Genomic DNA, 23972 nt, shown 5'->3' on the forward strand with positions numbered 1-23972 from the left:
CTCTCTCTCGCTATGGCCAAGGAGGAGAAGAAGCCCTTCAGCCAGTCTCTGGCTGAGTGGCGGAGGTTCATCTACAACCCCAACAGCGGCGAGTTCCTGGGGCGAACGGCCAAGAGCTGGGGTGAGGAGGGCGGGCGAGCGAGCGAGAGCGCGCGGGGAAGGAAGGGGAGGGGGCGGCCGGCACGAGGGGCGGTGGGAGGCGAGGCGCGGCGGGCACTTGCCTTGCCCACCACGCATCTCTCTCCTTCTCGGTCTCTCTCCCTCCCTCAGCTGGCGAGGGGGCCACGAGGTGGGCGGCAGCAGCAGCAACGGGCCGGGAGCGGCTCTTAGAAAACTTCCCGGGGCAGGACCCCGGTATGCGTCCCCCCAATATTTTTTATAAGTCGGCGCCCCTGTGAGGAAGGAGCTATTGCATTTTTGGCCTGCTTGGCAGCTTCCGATGGGTATCTGGCTAGAGACTTTTGGGTCTTCTTAGGTTAAGGGTCCCTTAAGTAGAAGCACAGCATGTCAACAAAGTGATTCAAGGTTTCAAATTCCAGTTTGTGGCCTGAAAGCAGAATGTGGAAGACGCTCATATCCAGCTGGACACTTTCAGGATCTTGCGATAAACTATAACGGCAAATATATTTTGACAAGGAAGGAGGAAGGAAGGGCCTTTGACGAACGGAGGTAAATTAATATGCTCGCAGCTCCCTTTTGCATTGTGGTACCAGCCTCGCATAGAAAAGAGCAAGTGAGTTGAACGAGGCCCTGTTAAATTCCTCCACTAATCTGATGAGAAGAGGGAGAGACAGACAGCGAGAGTTCACTTGGCTAATTTTCTAGCCAGAAGCTACAACAATGTTTCTATTAGGAGATATGAAAAGAGACAAAGAGATATAATAACTATAGATTGGCATTGCTGGCCAGAAGACGAGCTCACTCTGCTTTAGGGTGGGAGGCCAAGCTCCTGAGGGGGAATTTTGTGTTTTAATACATTCTTTTTGGGGCTATTTCTATCTGCACATTAGATTAACACTGAATGAAAATAAAGGTTTTTTTAAAAAAAGAAAGAAAGAAAACCATGGAAAATTGTCTGTTCAGTTAGCTTGCATAAAAGTGAGACAAAAATGCATTGACCTTGCATTGTCCTCCCCTCTGAGGATGTGTGAAATTCAAAATCATATTATTCGGCTCACAGAGACAGGTTTCTTGCTTTTCCCCTTTTCATCTATTGTTTATTTTGCATCTATTCTAAGGGGAATATGAGCATCTGATGATCTGGGATACAAAACTCTTGGACCTTTTACATTTTTTATACATTTCACATGTACTCCTTAAACCAGTTGTTCTCTGCCTCTGCACTGAGTGGGCACACTAGGAAAGGATTCACTCAAACAATTAAAGACTCCCATGAAGTTGGAGGACTTTGTAGGTCAGCCTTCCCCAAACTGCTTCCCTTCAGATGTTGTGGGACTACAGCTGCCATCAGCCCCATACAGCCATTGTTTGGGGACAGCGAGAGTTGTACTCTAAAACATATGGAGGACAACAGGTTGGGGAAGCCTGTGGTAAACAAATTACAGTAGTACCTCGGGTTACATACGCTTCAGGTTACATGCGCTTCAGGTTACAGACTCCGCTAACCCAGAAATAGTGCTTCAGGTTAAGAACTTTGCTTCAGGATGAGAACAGAAATGGTGCAGCGGCAGCGCAGCGGCAGCAGCAGGAGACCCCAGTAGCTAAAGTGGTGCTTCAGGTTAAGAACAGTTTCAGGTTAAGAACGGACCTCCGGAATGAATTAAGTACTTAACCCAAGGTACCACTGTAATGGAAGGAAAGGTCTGTCAATAGCTCCTAGGCAAATACTGGTTGCTGGAGAAGGTCTACCAACTTCTTGTGGGCTTCCTGGAAGTACCAAGATGGCCACACTGTAGCAGAAGGACTAATGGTCTTATTCAGCTGGATTCTTCCTCCTCCTCCCCCCCCTCCTCCTCCTCCTCTTCTTCTTCATCATTTATTTATACCCTGAATTTACTCCTGACAGGACTCGAGGCAAGTTTATAGATCAAAACATAGAAAAATCAATCATTAAAAAACAACTGAACATATGTAAGATTGAAACTATATACATATATAAAATCTGTTTGGAAACATAGAGATAATCACAATAAAAATAGTTTGGTGCCAGCCTTTTCATTAAAAGCAGTCAGTTTTGAAAAGCATGTTGGAAGAAGAAGTTTTTCACCTACTGGTAGAAAGAAGAGCAATCCAACCCCCTTTTCCAGACTGGAATGAGCACATGTGCCTTTCTGTCCAGTTCTGTTGGCCAAGCCAGCTTCCCACCACCAATACCTATGCAGAGCTTTGCCTTCTGCCCACCAAATGTGTGGTGCTGGGAGTGTCCCCACAAGTGCAGGCCCTGAAACAGGATGTCCCATGCAGAGGTGTACCCTAGGGATTGGCGAAACTGGCCCCCACTTGGGGTGCAGGCCCAGTGTGTGTGTGTGTGTGTGCGCGCACACACACAGAAATCAGCTACAAGACTACAGAGTGCATGACATAGAGGTGTGTTGCGACACAGGAGAAGCTTCCCATCCTTCTTGCACTGTGGCACAAAGGAGTGCAAATTTTTCACTCTTGCCCTCCTCACTCTGGACCTTCAGTATTCCTAAAGGAGAGTCTCCACCCCCATCCTTCTGGTGTCCAGCTCCAAAGGGCCTTATGGCAGTTCCCTCCTGCAAGAAACCAAGTTACAGGGAACCAGGCAGGGGGCCTTCTTGGTGGTGGCACCCGCCCTGTGGAATGCCCTCCCACCAGATGTCAAGGAAATAAACAACTATCTGACTTTTGGAAGGCATCTGAAGGCAGCCCTGTTTAGGGAAGCTTTTAATGTTTGATGTTTTATCATGTTTTTAATATTCTGTTGGGAGCCTCCCAGAGTGGCTGGGGAAACCCAGCCAGATGGGTGGGGTAAATAATAATCATAATGTCTAATATGGCTATTGTGCTTAAGTGATTTTTTCATAGAGAGGGCAGCTCATTGTCAAGGACACAGGGGATCCAATGCTGTAAGCCACCTTGAGCATGGTTTTTTTTAACTATGGAAAGGTGGCATACAAATTAAAAATGATGATGATGATCCTAGGTACGCCTCTGACAGGGAGGAGCTGAGCCTTCCCGGGATTTATGGGATCCTGAGATGATCCCAGTCCCTGCATCAATGCTAGACTGGTGCAGAGATTGTCCTGCCCCTGCTATGTGTGACTGAGGTGCGGATGAGTCCTTGGCACTACCACTTCTTAAAACTGCAATCCTAAAACACTTTCTAGGGATTAACCCCCATTGAATACAATGGACCTTACTTCTACATAAACTTGCATAGGACTATGCGCTTGTATTCTGGAAGAGATTTTGTTACACCCACCCACAGTCGCAGCTGGGTTCACTGAGAGTTGGAAAGACCAGATGCTGAAAAATCAAGAATATTTCTTGGGGAGAATTAAGTATTCCTTATCACTGCCAATTATTACCTGCATGCGACCTCTGCCCCACCCCACTCCCCGCATTACTGTGTCACAAAGGAAGCCTGGGCTTGAGAACTTCTCTTTCTGTCCTTAGAATATGTTTTTTTTCCCCTTCCCTCACGCCCCACCTGCCACAAATATTTCCCTTCCATTAATTCACTCGGAGCAGGGATCAAACATGGCTTGAGTGTCTGATTGGACTCAACACTCGAATTCCTCACAAAGCACAAGTTGTGTGGAGGACAGCATTGTCACATTTCACAATGATGTTAACTTCAATATCATGTCTTCTTCCCCCCTCCCCACAATCTCTCTCTCTCTCTCTCTCTCTCTCTCTCTCTCTCTCTCTCTCTCCTGAAAGAGAGACTTATTTCCCATCCTGTCTCTCCAGAGCACTTGCCTCGATCAAAACAACAGTGCCTGAAGCAACTCCTTTCATAACCTCGGTTTATCAGGACAGCTATGCTGGCACTCATACATGAGGGAACACATTTTGAGGAAAGGGCGTGCAACTGGAATGAACTAGGCAGAACTGGAAGCTGTTCAGGAAAAAACTTGTTTTCTGGAGATAGCCACACTTGATTCCAAGACAAAAGTCGCCCTCTTCGCTCAAGGAAATGTCTCACCTTTTGTGAGACCATCAGTGCAAATCCATGGCTGTTTCTACAAGTCCGAAGGAGTGTTTCAGAGGCCCTAGATTCTGTATTTTGGCTTGGATTCCAGCTTTGTGTGCCACACCAAGAAAGTATTGTGTTTCTTTTGGCTTTGGCTGTTTCCACAGTTATGAAAATTAGATCATTATACCTACCTGAGAGGAAGGAAATGAGGCCAAATACTCAATGTTGCACTCTTGTTAGTGTCAGAATCGCAGAGCAATTTCACACATTGTGTGTGGAGGGTGGGATAGGATGAAACACAATTAAATGATGCTTCCTGCTTTTGCCAGGCCAGTGTAACATTAGACGAGGAAATGACATGGTGGAGAAAGCTTATTCCCCATACAAAATCCCCTTCAAACCTTATGCAAGTTATGCAGAAATTAAAAGCTGCACTCTCCTGTCTTTAGACTCACAGAGTTGGAAGCTCAAAGATCCTATAGTCTAGCCCCCTAAGCCAGTGTTTCCCAACCTTGTGCCTCCAGATGTTTTTGGCCTACAACTCCCATCATCCCTAGCTAGCAAGACCAGTGGTCAGGGATGATGGGAGTTGTAGGCCAAAAACATCTGGAGGCACAAGGTTGGGAAACACTGCCCTAAGCAATGTAGAAAATGCTAAAGCATCACAGATAACGTGGACATCCTAGCATCCCATCTCTAACAAAAGAGAGTCTACCCTTCTGCTGTTGTCAATATCAACCAGCTCATACTGTGTTCCTGATGTTTAGCTGAAACCCCCTTTCTTGCAATTTGACCATTGGGTCAGGCCCTACTCTCTGGAACATCAGAAGAGACAGTTTTTCTGTCATCTACACTGCAGCTGATCAAGTATTTGAAGATGACTATCATATCACCTTTTGATAATCCCTTCGCCAGCATATCCAACTTCTTCATAGGACTTGTTATCTAAGTCCTTCAACATCTTCCAAAATAGAGTGGAACCATTACTTCTCATGATCTGGACATTACTTCTGTTGATGCAGCCTAGAATTGCTCTGTTTTTGAGTTTTCATTTTGTAAATCGCCCTGTGATCCTTGGATGAAGGGTGGCATAGAAATTTAATGAATTATAATATTAACTAATAATAATAATTGCATTAGTCTGTTCAGCCACTGCATTGCATTGCTGTCTCATGCTTAGCTTGTGGTCTACAAAGACCCTTAGATCCTTTTCATACAGTACAGCTTTCAAGTTAGGTGACACCCCATGCTATGTTTCTGCATCTGACTTTGCCTACCAAATGGAAAACTTTGCCAAAATCTCTTTTGAAATTTGTTCAGTTAGTTTTGACCCAGTTCTACATTCTGTCAAGATCACCTTGAATCCTGTTCCTTGTCTTCTAAAGTACCCCACCCAGTTTGGTGTCATCTGCAAATGTGATGAGCATCCCCTCTGCTCCTTTTGTCCAAATCATTTACAAAGATGTGGAACAACAATGGGCCCAGGAGAGACCCCTGCAGCTCTCCACTTGTCACTGCTCTCCATTAATGAAAACTCTTTAGGTATGGCTCATTAACCAACTGCAGATCCAAATATCAGGTGCATCGTCTAGCCCACAAGTTTACCACTTGTCAACAAGATAATTGTGTGGGACTGTCTTGGCACTCCAGCTTGCGCCATGTAGCGCCATGTAGAGATGGGAAAGGAGATCTAGCCAAAACGGGAGTGTCCCCCTCTGTTTGCCCATGCTTCTCAGTAGACTCTTGCTGCCGCTAGGGGAATGAGTTGTTTACTTCCGACTGCTTTCCACTAACAAGCCTAAAACTTACTAGTACTTTGTGTCTCATTGAGAACCTGCAATACAGCCAGCGGCAAAGTCTGCCTGCCTCCTCCCACTCAGCCGCTGTACAGTTCGGCAGGAGGCAGTGAGTAGACTGTTTGGGCAGAGCGGAGAGACGCATGGTTTGGGTGTGCTGCAGGTCCTGTGGTGAGTGCCGCCTGGCATTTTGTCACCCTCTCCCAGTGGTGACACCAGGGGCAACCCTCTCTCAACGCACCCCCTTCCTCCGCCACTGAATACAGCGCAGAACTTGACACTTGGACAGGGGTGGCATATGAAAAGATACCACAGTGTGGTGTAGTGGTTAAGAGCGATAGACTCGTAATCTGGGGAACCGGGTTCGTGTCCCTGCTCCTCCACATGCAGCTGCTGGGTGACCTTGGGCTAGTCACACTTCTCTCAGCCCCACTTACCTCACAGAGTGTTTGTTGGGGAGGAAGGGAAAGGAGAATGTTAGCCGCTTTGAGACTCCTGAAGGGGAGTGATAAAGCGGGATATCAAATCCAAACCCTTCTTCTTCTTCACAAAAGTTTTAAGAAACAAGATTAAAAGTTTACAAAAAGGATAAAACAGTAGTTCTTGGGGGGGGATGTTTTCACATAAGAATGGCTACACACACAGCATAAGGACACAATAAGAACAAGCTGGATCAGGCCTATGGCAGATAGAATCATAGAATCATAGAGTTGGAAGAGACCACAAGGGCCATCGAGTCCAAGCCCCTGCCAAGCAGGAAACACCATCAGAGCACTCCTGACATATGGTTGTCAAGATCTCCAAAGAAGGAGACTCCACCACACTCCTTGGCAGCAAATTCCACTGTTGAACAGCTCTTACTATCAGGAAGTTCTTCCTAATGTTTGGGTGGAATCTTCTTTCTTGTAGTTTGGATCCATTGCTCCGTGTTCGCTTCTCTGGAGCAGCAGAAAACAACCTTTCTCCCAACTCTAAGTGACATCCTTTTATATATTTGAACATGGCTGCCATATCACCCCTTAACCTCCTCTTCTCCAGGCTAAACATGCCCAGCTCCCTTAGCCGTTCCTCATAAGGCATCGTTTCCAGGCCTTTGACCATTTTGGTTGCCCTCCTCTGGACACATTCCAGTTTGTCAGTGTCCTTCTTGAACTGTGGTGCCCAGAACTGGACACAGTACTCCAGGTGAGGTCTGACCAGAGCAGAATACAGTGGCAGTATTACTTCCCTTGATCTATATGCTATACTCCTATTGATGCAGCCCAGAATTGCATTGGCTTTTTTAGCTGCCGCGTCACACTGTTGGCTCATGTCAAGTTTATGGTCAACCAAGACTCCTAGATCCTTTTCACATGTACTGCTCTCAAGCCAGGTGTCACCCATCTCGTATTTGTGCCTCTCTAGATCTAGTCCAGCATCCTGTTCTCACTTTGACCAACTACAGATGCCTGTAGAAAACCTTCAAGCAAGACCTGAGCACAAGGGCACTTTCTCCTGCTGCCATTTCCAGCAACTGGTGTACAGAACAGCCCCTCTACTGCCTCACCTGCAGATGTAAAGGAGAAATAGAGTTGTGGGTCAGGTCACCAGCATATTGCTGACAAAGTAATCCAAAACTCTGGATGACCCCATGCAGTGGTTTCAGGTAGATGTTAAACAGCATGGGGGATAAGATCAGACCCTGAGGAACCCCACTTTGAAAACTCAATGGGTGCTGAAAAACACTCCCTCTGGAAACAACCGTCCAAGAAGGAACCACAACAAACCACCAGAAGGATATCATGGTTGCTGGTATCAAGACCTGCTGAGACTGAGGTAGAGATGAATTGACAGGGACACATTTCCCTTGTCTTTCTCCTGACACAGTCATCATACAGGGCGACCAAAGTAGTTTCTGTGCCAAAACCAGGCCTAAACCCCAGCTGAAATGGATCTAGAAAATCAGGTTCCTCTGAGAGTGATTGGATAACACTCACAGAGAGAAACTGATTTGAGCTTGGAACATACGAAGCTGAGTCGGAGTATTGGCCCATCTAGGGCCACATTCAGACCATACCAGTGCAGCACTCAGATACCACTTTTAAAAGTCATGGCTTTGCCCAGAGAATTGTGGGAACTGTAGTTTGTTAAGGGTGCTGAGAGTTTTCAGGAGACCCCTAGTCCCCTCCCAGAGTCCATTCCTCTTCCAAGGGAACTCCGGGAATTGTAACTCTGTGAAGGGAATAGGGGTCTCCTAACGACCCTCAGCGCCTTTAACAAACTACAGCTCCCATGATTCTTTGAGGGAGGCAATGGTAAGATTACCAGATTTTTTTCCCCAATGAATCCAGGGACGCTTTTCAACTTCCTGCTAAATAGATTGTTTTATCAGGGGACTGATTCGTAAATCCAGGAATTGTCCCCAGGAAACGGGGACGTCTGGTAACCTTAGGCTATGGTATCCTCATGTTTTAAATGTGTGGTCTGGATAAGCTCCAGCTCAGCGCTGTCTGGTACAGTAGTACCTTGCAAAACGAAATTAATTTGTTCTGCGAGTTTTTTCGTCTTGCGAATTTTTCGTCTTGCGAAGCACGGATTCCCATAGGAATGCATTGGGTATTAAAGGTTTTAAGAAAAAGGAAATGTTTTCGTCTTGCGAAGCAAGCCCATAGGGAAATTCGTCTTGTGAAGCAACTCAAAAAACGAAAAACTCTTTCGTCTTGCGAGTTTTTCGTCTTACGAGGCATTCGTCTTGTGAGGTACCACCGTATTCTGCTTCTGACAGTTGTGGGGGGGGGGGGGGATATAGTCCTTATTTTCAGTTTCTTGTGGCCTGCATTTGCCGTCCGTTTCTCCCATCTTCCTTTGGGGTAGGAAGTCTGCAGAGCTCAGCTAGCACAGGCATGACATTTCCACCCGTTTATCCCAACAGAATCACTGGTCCTCTGTGCTCTATTAAAATAACACCAATTAAATGTTCAAAACTGCTTGGGCATGAACGTTACTCTGGGTCACTTGAAGAGGCATGTCGCCATGTCCGGCTTACTGTCAGCCACGAGAGCAGGAGAAGTTAAGAGCTGCAAGTTACAACAGAAGCAAAAACGAAGTCCCTTTCCTTTCTTCCTCTCCTCCTCTCTCCACTCTTAACTTTGCGCTTTATTTTACTCTCCCCCCCCCCTTTCTTGAAACGCAAACGCATTTGCTTGAGCTTTTGAGATCTTTTTGGCTGGAAACAGGGACAAGGAAAAGGAAACTTACCTCTTTAATTGCTAGCCTATTGTTGGTAGAATTTATAAATTATGATATTGTTACCTCAGGGCTCACTGACAGACTGCATCGGTATTCTTCAGTCTGGCTCTAATCCCAGCCTCGATTCCAACCCCCCCCAAAAAAAAAACCCCACACACCTCCTTTTGAATTCTGGAATGCAGACCAGTGGGGTGGGGTGGGGTGAGGGTTTTCATTCAATAAGCTAACTTGTCTGAACCCAGATTACTGTACTGTGTATAACTACTGAAAAAGAAAGAATTGACATCAATCTCCATCTGCTTTCAAGCGATATTATAAAATATTATAAAGGGGGGGGGGGGGAGGAAGGTTCCTCCACAGAAGCAAAGACCAGTTTGTTGTTATTATTTTCCTCCAAAAAACCCCAAAAAATTCCTGAGCTGAAGCTGTGATGGACTTGCGAGAACGTCGAGAAAGGATCTTCGAAAACACTGTCCTTTTGGATGGATAAGCCTTTGCGGACTATAGGCAAACACATTAGTCGCCTTATGGGGGAAAGTATTTGTCCTGTCTGGACACTCACAAATAAGAGCCCAATTCGTACAAATCAATCTGCTTCAGGTCACAGTGGAGGCACTGGCATTTTCCACATGAGATGGTGGGAGTTGTAGTATAACCCCCATAAGAGCATGGAAAGAGCCTGCTAGATCATGGGTAGGCAAAGTAAGGCCCAGGGGCCGGATCCAGCCCAATTGCCTTCTAAATCTGGCCCGTGGACGGTCCAGGAATCAGCGTGTTTTTAACATGAGTAGAATGTGTGTTTTTATTTAAAATGCATCTCTGGGTTATTTGTGGGGTATAGGAATTCATTCATTCCCCCCTCCCCCCAAAAATATAGTCTGGCCCCCCACAAGGTCTGAGGGACAGTGGACCGGCCCCCTGCTGAAAAAGTTTGCTGACCCCTGTGCTAGATCATCCATTCCTGCATCCTCTTCCCACAGTGGCCAACCAGATGCTGATAGGAAGCCCACAAGTGAAACATGGGGGGGGGGCAGCAGCACTCTCCCCATTTGTGATTCCCAGTATTCCCAGGCATGCTGCCTCCAACAACAGAGGAGGAACATAGCTATGAGCCATTGATATTCTTGCCCTCCATGAATTTGTCCAATCCTCTTTTAAAGCCATCCAAGTTCGTGGCCACCTCTGCCTCTTGTGGGAGTGAGTTCCATAGGGTCACTAACTTTATTCTCTCTGTCCTGAATTATCCAACTTTCAGCTTCAGTGGATGTCCCTGATCTCAAGTGGAAAAAAGATCCTACATTGTCTTCCTCAAGTTTCAAGAATATTGGGAGAAAGGAGGAGACGACCACTGGTCTACTCATCTTGGATGCAGAAGCTATTGCATTCTGGCCCTTGAAGATAAACTTTCCCCCCATGAGGATTCAAGGAGGCCTGTTGGATGGTGGTGCGCAGGATCACTCCCCTTCAAGTGTTCTTCCCTCTTCCAGCCCCTCCCCTTGTAAATGGCAAAACGACAGCAAAGAAAAGAGTTCCCCGGTGCATGTGCAGAGGGCATTTCCTCATTACTGATAAAAATTTAGGTGGGTCCCCCATATCCATAATTGGAAGATAGAATTCCTAAGCCAGAAGAGATTGGTAACCAAAAGGTCTCCTTTATTTATAAATTAAGTGCTGGGGTCCGTCAGAGATGCCCAACTTGGCCTAAAGTGCCCTGATAATTTATGATATAAATTATTGAACGTGTGTGTGTTTTATTTAAAGCAGAATAAAATGAACAATTGCAGCAACATTGAAAATCAGTAGAAAACTCTAGTGGAATAATGCAGAGTAAATTAACTCTGTGATGTAAATGAATGTACTCATTTAAACAGAGCAGATCTTGATCAAATAGAACAGATCTGCACAAGTCAGTCCCCAAGAGAAAAAAGAGAGTCCCCAGCTATGTAAAAAATAGGGGCTTCAGAAGCTGTTTGTACCTAGTGTGTGGTTTCCCGTTTGCTTTCATGGTGGCACGTATTCTGAACTGCAGCTCACGGAAAGTTGGGTGACTCGAAATTCCCTAGGCTGTCGTGAAACTGAAAAGTACCCATATCCCTATAATGCAGTTATCTGGTAGAAATGTACCAACCTCCCACTAAGAAAATTAGCTCTTTAATCATTTGAATCCAAGTAACGAACTGCTATATCCTAAAGGCATGGAAGTTCTGCACTTCTGAAAGCGCAGAATATTTTCACAAACACAGTTAGAGGCATGGGGCTGTCAGGGAGAACTCTCCTCGTTAATTTTCTGTAATTAAAGAACAATCCAGGTAGGAGCCTAAGCTGTGTTTGTGCAATGCTGTTCTCTAGGTATCAAAGGGATCTGCCTTCCGCTCCTCTCATTGTAAGGCATAAAAATTGCGAGTTCAAAAAGAAAGGGCCAACGTGGGAGGCAGCAGTTACGAGCTATAAGTTCAACCGGATTGGCGTAGAGTACCAGTGCTACGGGTTGCCTTCATTGATAGGAGAGATCAGCATGTCCCACTGGTCAGCTACTGCCTGCCTTAAGCCAGGCATCCCCATGGCAATATCCACAGCAGTGACCAGAGGTGGAACAACTACTGGGAGGTGCGCAGAGGGGCATAAAACCACCATGTTGAATCTGCAGCGGCGGAACAGGACACCTTCATCTGCCCCAACTGCAACACACAAGTTATTCACACAATAACCCTCTCTAACAAGGATTCCTGACTGTGCAAAACGTCATGGGTGCTCAGCGGTAGGCATGCATAGGGAGGCCTCTTTAAAAACTTTTGCAAAGTGGATGGAGATTTGGAGGGAGGGTTGGACAGGCAGGTACTATCCCATTCCCTGAACATAATAATAATAATAATAATAATAATAATAATAATAATAATAATAATTTATTATTTATACCCCGCCCATCTGGCTGGGTCCCCCCAGCCACTCTGGGCGGCTTCCAATAAAACACTAAAAACAGTAACCTATTAAACATTAAAAGCTTCCCTAAAGAGGGCTGCCTTTAGATGTCTTCTAAAAGTTTGGTAGTTATCTTTCTCTTTGAAATCTGGTGGGAGGGTGTTCCACAGGGCAGGCACCACTACCGAGAAGGCCCTCTGCCTGGTTCCCTGTAACTTGGCTTCTTGCAGCGAGGGAACTGCCAGAAGGCCCTTGGCGCTGGACCTCAGTGTCCAGGCAGAACGATGGAGGTGGAGACGCTCCTTCAGGTATACTGGACCGAGGCCGTTTAGCACTATGGCAATCATTCCAACACCACCAGCTTTTCCGCTCACCAGACAGAACAATTCCCCCCTCTCCTCTCCCTGCATGCTGTATTGGGAGTCCTCCCACCCTCCCCGAACCAATCATGGGAAGCATGCAAGGGGAGGAAAGGAGTGGAAGCTCTGATCCTCTAGCAGATATCCTTGCACAGACTTCCACTAGTAGGACTAATTAGTTGAGTCTTGCCCTTTGTCATTTTACTACTTGGCCATTATAGGGGAGAAATAGACAACAGAGCTGCAACAAAACTGGACAGAGACCCCGAGCATCTAACTGGCCTTTCACAAAATCTGCCTGCGGCTGAAGTTCTTCTCCATGTGCTGCCTTCTTCTGAGCTTAGGTGCGTGACTCCTGGAGAACACAGGAATCTTTTCTGTGGTGGCACCTAAGGGAAGGCTCATAGCTCAGAGTTAACATGCAGCGATTTGCATGCAGAAGATACCAGGTTCAATTATAGGCACCTCCTGGAAGGCCAGGAAAAACGCCTGTCTGAGATCCAGCCATTGTTGGTCCGTGGAGCTAGATGGAACACTGCAATACAAAGCAACTTCCATATCTGCTCACTCTTGCCATTAATATGCTTGCCTAGCTCCTGTTTTGTTACATTTCAAGTGATCTCTATTCCATTCATTCAGGTTTTTAATTTTAATTAATGGGATTTGAACCAGAGACGTCTTAGTTTGTAACTTATGCTCTTCTTAGCAACTGCTCTGTGTGAGTAACAAGGGAAAGCAATGTCCTGAAATCTTCCTGATGCTACGCTGATAGTCGTCCAAGTTCAAACAAATGACAGTGTCTCCCTGCACAATGATTGATGGGGCATTTGGGGGGTGAGCTTCTCCGAGTTGCAGTGTATGCTTGGATTTCCCTCCAACAACCTGAGTCAAATGTCTCCCTCATTCCTAGTTAGAATCTGCTGACCGAGGCCATAAATTAGACATGCAAAAATGAGCTGTAAAAGGGAAGAGGCTTGCAAGTCCTTAAGTGACCCCCCAAACACCCCAAAATGCCTCCCAGATGATTCCACAGTCAAATCATCTCCACATCATCCCTCTTCCAATAGCACCCCAATTACAAGTATGATTCCAAAGGGAGTCTTCATTGTCCTGATTGAGTGGTATGAAATCCATAAAATGGCAATTGTCTTCTTTTGATGGGTCCCTCACAAGTTGATGTGGTGATGGATGTCATCACAGGCTACTACTTTTAGCAGTTTGCTCCCCAACTTAAGATTGTACTTCCTTGGAGTAATGCTCAAGGACTTAAACTTTATGTCTGCATTGCACCTACGAGCTGGACTAATAACTCCTTAATATGGTCTCTTTTATTTCATCTGTAATGAGTCACTCATTTCCCATGCTTCAAATGTCTCTATCGATCAGAAGCAGTCTCATTATTCTGGGTCCTGTCCCTGGTAAATCATGCTCTCTTTTTTTTGTATTTTTGGAAAATATTTTTGGGGTGGTGTAGGGGGTGCTGGGAGCTGTAGATGAGGCTCTTCAACACCTAATTATAACTGTTCCATGATAAGTGAAGTCAGTTACGCTGTGAGCATTAAAACCACCGATTAAACATTCCTATGTTTTATAATGATGTTTTAAAAATGTAAGCTACCTTGAATCCCAACTTGGGGGAAAGTGGGATATAAATACAGTGGCACCTCTAGTTGCGGACTTAATCCATTTTGGGGTGCCAGTCTCACCCTGAAAAGTGCACAACTAGAGCGCCTCTTTCGTGCATGTGCGCAGCACGATCGAGCGTTTCTGCGCATGCGCGAAGCGCACAGATCACTTTTGCGCATTCATGAAGCATGCAGATCACTTCTGCGCATGTGCACGTGGTGAACCCGGGAGTAAACACTTCTGGGTTTGCTGCGTTCATAAGCTGAAAGTCCGTAACAAGAGCGGAACGCAACTAGAGGTACCACTGTATACTTAATTTTTGTTTTTAAAAAAGTTTCTTTTAATAAAGGAGATTGTTAGATCGGTTTACTAACACTTTTTTTTTTGCTTTAGAAGGCAGAATAGACCAAATGAGTGCAGATTGCACTAAGCACAGAATAACCCTCCATGTGCAATAGTGTACACCTTCCAAGTGTCCCGGTTTTCCGGGGACAGTCTCGGATTCACAGAATTTGTCCCAGTTTCAGATCTGAATCTGGAATGTCCCACTTTTCCTTAGGACATCCCTATTTTCATCAGAGAAATGTTGGAGGGTATGGAGTTATGTGACCCCTGAGCCAAGGAGATAAGTAACTATACAACCTTTAGAAGACATCTAAACTTGCCGCTCTATGCATAGGCTCCCATGATTGAACAACTCCAAATATAAGACTATAAAGGAAGAATTCTAACCCAGCACCTGAGGCGAACCTCAAAATAGTGCCCTCTCCCTGCCAGTGAAGAAGTGAGGAGTGAAGATCTACACCAGAAACAAGGGGAGACCAAAGATCTACACTGGGATCTTCTGTCCTTGTGGATCATTCGACCAGAGGCAGTCACCTTGACCCATGGGTGATGAGTTGGCCATGCAAAATGGCTCTCAATAGCCTCCCACATTGGGGTGAAAACAAAGAGTAATTCTTTTTGCCAAAAGGCCATGCCTTAATGCCTTCAGAAACTGAAAAGAATCCACACATGTTATTCCTGTACTTAATTTCCTGACTGAATTCGCTCTCCCTTTCCTATGGGTCCCTCCACCACCATGCCAAAACTATGCTGTTGTTATTATGGTGATTATTTCATCATCATCATTTTATTCTTCCAAAATCAGAACCCATTTTGGTGGGGGGGGGGGGAGAGAAAATCAAAATCTGGGTTTAGTTAAACTTCCTCTGCTGCTTCTGGCACTTGTCCTCAAAAAAAATAAAATAAAATAATTGAATACGGGGTGGAAATGCTAATTAGCCCCTGTCACAATTCCTGCTGCTGATGAAAGAATTCGCCGTATGCAAATCAGGCTGCAGCTACCCTGAGCGTGTCAGGCCTTGCCTCCCCTGATAGAAATTGACAATCGCCGGGTTAAAAGGTAAAATATGATCTCTCCCCTTTCTTTTTCACAACACTGTTTTCTTTCCGCTCGGACCAGCCTAAGGTGCGCGTGTTAATAAAAGAAATGAGAAAGGCAGGCGGATTCTTCTCTATTAATCACACACACTTTGCTCTGCAGCCTAGTCCCTACACTGAGGCTAAAATGGGGATTAGTGGCTTTCAAGCATACATACAACTTGTACTGGGCGAGTGTCTTTTCAAATGCATTTTAAAGGGGAAAAGAGGAGGGGCTGTTTATTCAAAACAATCATGCCAGCTGCTGTAAAATATATGAAAAGGAACAATGAATGGCTGATTCAGATATTGTGGGCTACTCTGAGCCTACGCATATGAGTGCAATGCATCTATATCTAGATATCTATATAATATTTATTAAATTTATATACCATCCAAGGATCACAGTGCGGTTTACAGTATAAAAACACAAAAATGCATAACATAATAACAACATAGCACTTGGGTAACAGCAACAGCACAGCATAAATATCCACAAGACATGTCCTTCTCCCTTTTATTTAGTTTTATTTATTTTTTTTAATAATATTTATTGAAGTTTCCAGAAAAATCAAAAATATAAAAGAAAAAAAGAAAAAAAAGAAAAAAGACATTTACATTTCAGCCTTACTTTCATTGACATCTTTCCAGGACTTCCCCACCCCACCCCCTTTTGTATTCCATTTCCATTAAATTAATTCCACAAGTTTTTACCCTAAATTTTAAGCTTATTATCATTGTTATCATTGACCCAATATTCCGTTTAATTCATCTTATATAACCATTTCCCCTTTATATTCCACCATCCTTCAACTTAAAAATATTTGTTCCTCTAAGATCGATCCCTGTTCCCTTCCACGAATTCCCCTCTTTAATACACAGGACAAAATGAAATAAGAAAATAAAAAACATAATATAATTTTACACCCTTTGGATTCCGAATTTCTCTCCCCCCTTTCCCAGTTTCGATCCCCAATGTCCATCAATCTATCTGTTGTCAGCCTGGAGACTCCACATCATGTCCAGATCTCGGTCAGCTCCACTTTGCTGTCTTTTTGGTAGTCTTTGCCGTCTTTTTGGTAATCTTTAGTTTCAAACACCCAGTCTTTGGAAAGACTCTATCTCAAGAAGGTCCATTTTTTCTTTCATCCAGAACTCTATATTTACAAATAAAACTCAAATTTTGTTTCTTAATCCTTTTAAATCTGAATGTCCCAAATGCTCCCACTTCCAGCTCTGTCCACTTCTTGTTGTTCTCTTTCCTCACTTTCCTCAGGTTTCTTTTTCTGTTCCGCTGCAAAAACATTCTAATTCCAAAATCTTCTAGTTCCTCTACAGAGGCTTTATTCGTTCAGGAACAAAAACTTGCGTCATGTCCCTTCCGTTCTTCAATAGATATATCTATTGTCTCCTTTAGTGTAGAGACCTCTGTAGACAAAATAATGTTTCATTTTTGCAGCTTTCCCAGGAGATAAAAAGTCCTATTCAAATCGATGAGTATTTTTCCACTTGCAACAATTCTGGTAGTGTCCCAAAGTCCCCTCTAGAGGGATTATGGTAACTTAGTTTCCTTCCAGATCACACCCAAAAGTCAAACTAAGTTATTGTCCCTTGTTTTCAGCAATTTATATCCACATTGTAACGAATCTAACCGGCAAAGTCCTAATAACAAAGTTCTCTTTTCATTCTCCAACTTTGACAGCTACTTTGACAGCTGTCAAAATCTTTATATCTCCTCACCAGGCTCTCTCACGGATCTCTCCCGGTTCCCGGGGGGGGGGTGCACTTTAGCTCAAACAATCCACTTTTCTCCTCCAGCACAATCTTGTAATTTTCCATCGTGAAATTAATAACTTTTATCAATAAAAAACAGACCCTTCTCTCGATCTTAGTCGTCAGGTCCTTGCTTTAAATCCTCTACAACAGGGGGGAGACGGACTTCCTCTTTGCATCTCCCCCGCTCGTTCCGAATTTAAAAAAAATTAGTTCCTTTTAGATCCAATTTCCCAATTACTCACGGGTTGTTGTTTTTAGTCCGAATTTTCAATGGAAGAAGTCAGCGCTCTCCTCGAATGGCATGCGGCTTCGCTCGGCAGGGGAAGCGGAGGACTCATAGCACCACGCCACCCCCCATCCCCCGCTCCGTAGCCTTTAAAAAGGCTCTTTTGCGGGTCGGGGGGGCGCAAATGGTGCCTGCCGAGTCACCAGGTCCATGGGCATCTGTGCCCATGGTTTTTGAGGGTCCCTGCGTCGCCAGCGCGGCGGGACCCAGCCCTTGCCGAGCAGGCTCCCTCCGGAGTTCGGAGGGAGTCCGCCATTCAGCGATGGCGCCAACCCTGAAGTCTATTTAGGTTTAAACCAAACTATCCTTACTAACTGTCATTTCTAGCTTTATCCTCCACAAATGCGTCTAACCCACTAGTAAAGCTGCCACTTCATCCTGTGGCATCAAATTCACAATTTAACTACCTGCTATGTAAAGAAGTAGGAACGTTGGTGGCGCTGTGGGTTAAACCACAGAGCCTAGGGCTTGCCGATCAGAAGGTCGGCGGTTCAAATCCCCGCGACGGGGTGAGCTCCCGTTGCTCGGTCCCTGCTCCTGCCAACCTAGCAGTTTGAAAGCACATCAAAGTGCAAGTAGATAAATAGGTACTGCTCCGGCGGGAAAGTAAACTGTGTTTCCGTGCGCTGCTCTGGTTCACCAGAAGCAGCTTAGTCCTGCTGGCCACATGACTGTACGTCGGCTCCCTTGGCCAATAAAGCGAGATGAGCGCCACAACCCCAGAGTCGATCACGACTGGACCTAATGGTCAGGGGTCCCTTTACCTTTTTTTTATGTAAAGAAGTACTTTCTTTGGTCTGTACTGAATCTTCCAATATTCACTTTCACTGGAAGGGTTAGAAAAGGATGGAGGAGGAACCTGCAGGTCATGAAGAAAGTGTCATAGCCTGTGCTATGGTTTTTTTTTCTTCCTCAACTGAGAGTGAACTAGCAGCGAATTACCGTAAGAGATGCCAACTTGAATAGACTATTGTGTGGGAGAGGGCAGATAAGTCCTTCCCCACATAACTGATCACAAGATGCACTGCAAGCACACCAATTGAATGGCAATGTCCATCAGCTTTGGGGGCCCAGTCCCCTCAAATATTTTATTGTCGTGGGGACAAGGGGACTAGGAGTTGGATTCTATGATCACCAGTGAACTTAGCAGAATCAGGGCTGAAGGGCTGAGCAAGAAGGCGCTCGGGGACAGGGGAGAACTGTAGCAGCTGTAGATCGTTTTTGGAGTTCCTTGCTGGCTAGGACAAGCACAGGCCAAAGTTTGATGAGGCAGCTGGAAAAGATATACCGTAATTTTCAGGATCATCCAATGGCCCTGGAACAGGTCACTGAGTTAAGATTCACAACAGTGCCGGAGCCACTGGGTTGCCCTGTTAGTTATTGTATGGCACAGAACAGCTGTTGACTCCTATGGAGGAACCAACACCTAAAGAAGTTGTAAGCAAGGGAGCAAAGCTCATTCGGTTTGTGAGTGTGGGTGTCTGGTGGGATGCACAGTTGGAAAATCTTTTTTTAACCCCCCCTCCAAAAAAAAACCCTGACCCATCCAGCATGGCCAATGATGAAGGGAGTTGGAGTCCTACAACATCTGGAGCATGTATGGTCAACATGGAATCCTCCAGATGTTTTTACATTCCCCATCATCCCTGATGATGGACCATACTGACTGATAGGCATTGCAATGCAGAGGATCTGGAGGGTCATCACATTGTCTCCCCGGATTAGAGCCACCTGGAAGAGGTCTTGCTCTGTGCAGATAAATCATGTGGCCTATCTATTCCCATTTATGGTTGACTCTCCCACCCCCACTGTCTGCATTCTTGCTCCCCCTTCTGGATTAGTTCACAATTTAAGACTAATCTGAAGAGTCAAAAGTGCGTATGGAAAATATGTTATAATAATTACTGCACACAAGCTATAAGAGGCACAAAGTGTTCATAAAAGATCAAGATAGATGAATTTTCTTAATAAGTGGCTAAAACAGCCTCAGAATTTCCGGAGCTATTTTGCTGCTCAAGGGTTTCCAATGCAACGCTCTGATGATAGAAGAACCACTTCTATCAAATATTAAGCTACTGTAAATTTACTATAATTGAATAATTTGCCTCTTAGCTTTGGTTCACTAAAACTGTAGCAAGGTTCTCATCACTAAGTGATCGTTCTGCAGTCTGTTTCAATATATGTCATGTCAGACAAGGCTCATATATAGTACCATTTAAGATTTAGTAATTCCAAAGCCAAGGGACCTTGTAAAAGATCTGGATGATTGACCATAAAGTATGCACGTATTTAGTCATATTAAATTACGATTAGAGCTGTGAGCTTCAGATTTAAATACAAAATTGATAAATCTTTCCTACTTTAGAAAAGTACAATCTCATGCAACTCAGACTGAAAATGAGAAGGGATTCGTAGGAAAAAAGAGTGAGCAAAGGCCATACAATTTCTGTAGATTTTATAGATTTGTTTGGCTAGGCTTGCTCCCACTCTGGGAAGGTTCTGAAATGCAGAGCTTTAGAATGGGATACTTTACACAATGAACTTGATCAAGCCTGGCCATATAGCATCCAGGATAACACACAGTGGGATGAAATATTTGAGCCAGTGTATATTCCTTGATTTGACCCAGCAGCTAAAAAGAGAACCCATGGCAGCAGGAATCACATCTAAGAGTGATCTCTATGCATATTAAGTTCCTCTGTAAGGCCCTCTCTGTCCCATCAAGGAATTGCTAGAAAGTAAGGATTGGTAGGATTATAACTCCATGAGGGGTAAACTACGTTGCCCGGGATTTTTTTGTGGGGGAAAATAGTCTTTAAATGGGCTTTAAAAGTAGAGTCAGTACGCATCCATAGAACAGTAGAATCGCAGAGGACCAACAGAAGCATGGGGTTTTCTAATCCTTGTGCCAGTTCATTAATTCATGTAAGTACAGCAAGGAAGCTTGAACATTCATGCCCTTCTGCCACATGCACAAATTAGCATGTGACACTGTCATGTCCCAGTGCTGGCATGAGGAGGAGTGGTTCAGATGATAAACCAGTCATTCCACCCTTTCTGCTTCCATTTGAACTATCCTTGGGAGTCTGAAGACGTTCCCCTGACCCACCAGCATGCAGCACCATGTGACTACAGAACAGGTGATAGGTCCTCTAAATACTGATAACAGAAGTTCCAGAGAGATGGAATTGTGGGAAGGTCAAGCCCTGCCAGTCTTTTTAAGGGTTCAGTGGGCTAAACATCTGCTGAGACAACATACCCCACAACCCAGTAAACGGAGCCCACTGAGAGCATCTCAGGGCTTTGGAAAGCTCTTGAAGGACAGGTGCAGCCATGGCCAATGACAATGCATGCAACCCACCATTTTTTCATAGGAAAGGGCCTCATACCAATTGTCTGCATGCATGGCCTTACTGGAAATTATATTGCAGAAGTGTAGGAAGAATGCAAGCAACTGTTTTTACTATTCACATTTAACAGGACAAAAGGGAAAGCCAGCATCACATTACAATTGGCTTCTTAAAACAGAAAGGGCAAAGCACAAATGAGGAAGGCTAATTTTGAGTTTTTTTCTAACATTAGAGGAAACACCCAACTCATCATATTCTACCTACCTTCTAAAAGCCACCAATATAACCTTCAGAGGTGTTTCTCCATTGACCCAGCTAATTGGAATTGCATATTAACTTTCAATGTTGCCTGTAAACCACTTTGAGCATCTTCTTTTGGTTAGAAATGCAGGTATGGAAAAGAGCGGAATTCTACCTGAAGAGAGCACATCACTGATCAATCGGCAGATATGCCTGACAAACCAGATATGGCTGAAATCGAGAAATTCAACAAGTCTAAGTTGAAGAATATGGAAACACAAGCGAAAAACCCACTGCCTTCAAAAGAAACAATTGAACAGGAGAAGGAAGCGGGTGAATCGTAATGAAACCAGCCCTTCCAAATTATGCACTGTACATTTCACAAGCATTGCCTTCTTATTTTACTTCTTTTAGCATTTTTAACTTTGAAAGATGCAAAGAGGTTGGATAAAGTTTGAATGACTATACTGCCCCTTTCACATCCTAAAAAAGTTAAAGAATAGAGAGAACTACTGATGTTGTGCCCCTTCATGGATCACTGCCTTGCCGTGGCGAAGGGGCTTGAAGAACTCAGAGAAGCTATGAACTATGCCGAGCAGGGCACCCAAGATGAACAGGTCATAGTGGAGAGTTTTGACCAAACGTGATCCACCTGGAGGAGGAACCAGCAAGCCACTCCAGTATCCCTGCCAAGAAAACTCCATGGACAAAGACAACAGGCATACAAAAGTTATGACGCTGGAAGATGAGCCCCTCAGGTCGGAAGGCGTCCAACATGCTACTGGGGAAGAGCGGAGGGCAAGTACAAGTAGATCCAGAGCTGATGAAGCGGCTGGGCCAAAGCCGAAAGGATGCTCAGTTGCGGATATGCCTGGAAGCAAAAGGAAAGTCCAATGCTGTAAAGAAAAATATTGCATAGGAACCTGGAATGTAAGAACCATGAACCTGGGTAAGTTGGAGGTGGTCAAAAATGAGATGGCAAGAATAAATATTGACATCCTGGGCATCAGTGAACTAAATGGATGGGAATGGGTGAATTCAGTTTGGATAACCATCATATCTACTACTGTGGGCAAGAAACCCGTAAAAGAAATGGAGTGGCCCTCATAGTCAACAAAAGAGTGGCGAAGGCTGTACTGGGATGCAATCTCAAAAATGATAGAATGATCTCGATACGAATCCAAGGCAGACCTTTTAACATCACAGTAATCCAAGTTTATGCACCAACTACTGGTGCTGTAGAAACTGAAATTGACCAATTCTATGAAGACTTACAACACCTTATAGAAGTGACACCAAAGAAGGATGTTCTTCTCATCATAGGGGATTGGAATGCTAAAGTAGGGAGTCAAGAGATAAAAGGAACAACTGGCAAGTTTGGCCTTGGAGATCAAAACAAAGCAGGGCAAAGGCTAATAGAGTTATGTCAAGAGAACAAGCTGGTCATCACAAACACGCTTTTCCAACAACACAAGAGACGACTCTACACATGGACACCACCAGATGGGCAGCATCGAAATCAGATTGATTATATTCTCTGCAGCCAAAGATGGAGAAGCTCTATACAGTCAGCAAAAACAAGACCTGGAGCTGACTGTGGCTCAGATCATCAGCTTCTTATAGCAAAATTCAAGCTTAAACTGAAGAAAGTAGGAAAACCCACTGGGCCGGTAAGATACAATCTAAGTCAAATCCCTTATGAATACACAGTGGAAGTGAGGAACAGGTTTAAGGATTTAGATTTGGTGGACAGAGTGCCTGAAGAACTATGGATGGAGGCTCGTAACATTATACAGGAGGCAGCAACGAAAACCATCCCAATGAAAAGGAATTGCAAGAAAGCAAAGTGGCTGTCCAATGAGGCCTTACAAATAGTGGGGGAGAGAAGGCAAGCAAAATGCGAGGGAGATGGTGAAAGATACAGGAAATTGAATGCAGATTTCCAAAGAATAGCAAGGAGAGACAAGAAGACCTTCTTAAACGAGCAATGCAAAGAAATAGAGGAAAGCAATAGAATGGGAAGAACCAGAGATCTGTTCAAGAAAATTGGAGATATGAAAGGAACATTTCGTACAAAGATTTCCATAATAAAGGACAAAAGTGGAAAGGACCTAACAGAAGCAGAAGACATCAAGAAGAGGTGGCAAGAATACACAGAGGAATTATACCAGAAAGAAATGGATGTCCCGTATACCCCAGGTAGTGTGGTTGCTGACCTTGAGACAGACATCCTGGAAAGTGAAGTCAAATGGGCCTTAGAAAGCACTGCAAATAACAAGGCCAGTGGAAGTGATGGTATTCCAGCTGAACTATTTAAAATTTTAAAAGATGATGCTGTTAAGGTGCTACACTCAATATGCCAGCAAGTTTGGAAAACTCAGCAGTGGCCAGAAGATTGGAGAAGATCAGTCTACATCCAAATCCCAAAGAATGGCAGTGCCAAAGAATGCTCCAACTACTGCACAATTGCACTCATTTCACACACTAGCAAGGTTATGCTTAAAATTCTACAAGGAAGGCTCAAGCAGTATGTGGACCGAGAACTCCCAGAAGTGCAAGCTGGATTTAGAAGTGGCAGAGGAACCAGAGACCAAATTGCAAACATGCGCTGGATTATGGAGAAAGCTAGAGAGTTCCAGAAAGACATCTACTTCTGCTTCATTGACTATGCAAAAGCCTTTGACTGTGTCGACCACGGCAAACTATGGCAAGTTCTTAAAGAAATGGGAGTGCCAGATCACCTCATCTGTCTCCTGAGAAATCTCTATGTGGGACAAGAAGCTACACTTAGAACTGGATATGGAACAACTGATTGGTTCAAAATTGGGAAAGGAGTACAACAAGGCT

At 44.6% G+C, this 23972-nt stretch overlaps 1 long non-coding RNA gene and 1 pseudogene across 2 annotated transcripts in view; both read left to right on the forward strand.

Annotated features, from left to right (window-relative positions):
* Positions 1 to 23972, forward strand: part of LOC310844884 — a 229374-nt gene that overhangs the window by 26218 nt on the left and 179184 nt on the right. The gene's annotated exons all lie outside the window — the stretch shown is intronic.
* Positions 21279 to 21638, forward strand: LOC310839602 (thymosin beta-4 pseudogene; annotated as a pseudogene). Its single transcript has one exon. The product of its transcript is annotated as a thymosin beta-4 pseudogene (transcript).

The sequence above is a fragment of the Podarcis gaigeae genome, assembly GCF_964106915.1.
Source record: "Podarcis gaigeae genome assembly, chromosome: 1".
NCBI lineage: Eukaryota > Metazoa > Chordata > Lepidosauria > Squamata > Lacertidae > Podarcis > Podarcis gaigeae.